Raw genomic sequence first — 1,195 nt, 5'->3', positions numbered from 1 at the left:
GGTCGCATCCTGGCTTGGGGACCAAAGGGAGGGGGTGTAGTGTGGGCTGTCAGGCTGCCGCTCCCCGCCCCACCCCCAGCCCTCCACCGACCGGCTCCCGCGGAAAGCTCTGATGTTCCCCGCGGTGGTGGGAGAGGGTATGTGGGTGTCAAGGACTCACAGACCAGACTCTGCAGTGTGCTGGAAATGGATGAGGGTTCCACACTCTGCTTCTGAGAAGGGTGAATTAGGAGCTGGATTGGGGGGAGGGGGGCGGTAGGTAGAGGGGAGAAAAGAGGAAAAAGAGATGCGGGTGAGGGGTTACGGAGCCAGGACCGACCTTGCTTGAAAGGAAAGGAGACGTGGCAGGCAGGGAAGTCGGAAAGATGAGGCAAGGGCGGGAGGGGCTTCTCAGCGGTCGGGGCCCTTTCGCTGGAGTCTGGGGCCCTTTCTGCAGGAAAGGGGGGGCTGTCCTTGATTGATTTTTGTCTGGTCTTCCCGAAGCTTTGCCCAGGGGGCAGCAGCCGTTGGCGAGGGTGGGGGTGCTCCTTGGCCCGCAGTTTTCTCCAGTGAGTGCTACGGAGGAGAAGGGGGGAAGAGGGATGCAGAGGGGTTACGGCCAGGGCGGGGACAAGATCTCTCGGGTGGGGGGGTGGCAGCTGGGGGATTGGGACTTCAGGGTCGGGTCACCGTGGGATGCGGGCTCGGGCTATGCAGACGAAGAAAAAAAAATACCAGAAGCCCGGAAAGAAAACCACCACCCGCCACCACCCTGGGCACCGTACCCCTCCCCCCAGGCCCCACCACTCCCCGCACCGCCTCCCCCAGCCGCCTCGTGCTGCCCCCTGCGTTGGGACGACCGACCCACGGTTCTGATTGGCCGGAGCCTGGGAGGGGGAGCCGAGGGCCGGATTGGCTGGCGGGGCCAGCGCAGGGCGGGGCGGCTGATTGGCGGAGCCGGCCGAGGGGCGCTCCGCTGATTGGCTGGGGACGAGGAAGCAGGAAGGAGGGTGGCGGAGGCTCCGCTCTCGGGGAGTTTGTGGAGGAGCCGCGAGCGGCGTAACGGATCCCGGAGCCCGGCCCCCGCCGCCTGCCCGTCCGGCTGCCTGCCCCGCCCGTCCGGCCCTCACCGTCCGCCCGCCCGCCCGCCTCGGCGCGCCCGCCCCCCCCGACGGCCCCGCCCGGCCTCGGCCCCCGCTCCGCCCGCCCGGCCCCG

This window comes from Pipistrellus hanaki (assembly GCF_964339955.1).
Source record: "Pipistrellus hanaki genome assembly, chromosome: 1".
Classification (NCBI taxonomy): domain Eukaryota; kingdom Metazoa; phylum Chordata; class Mammalia; order Chiroptera; family Vespertilionidae; genus Pipistrellus; species Pipistrellus hanaki.
Note: the sequence above shows the minus strand (reverse complement) of the source record.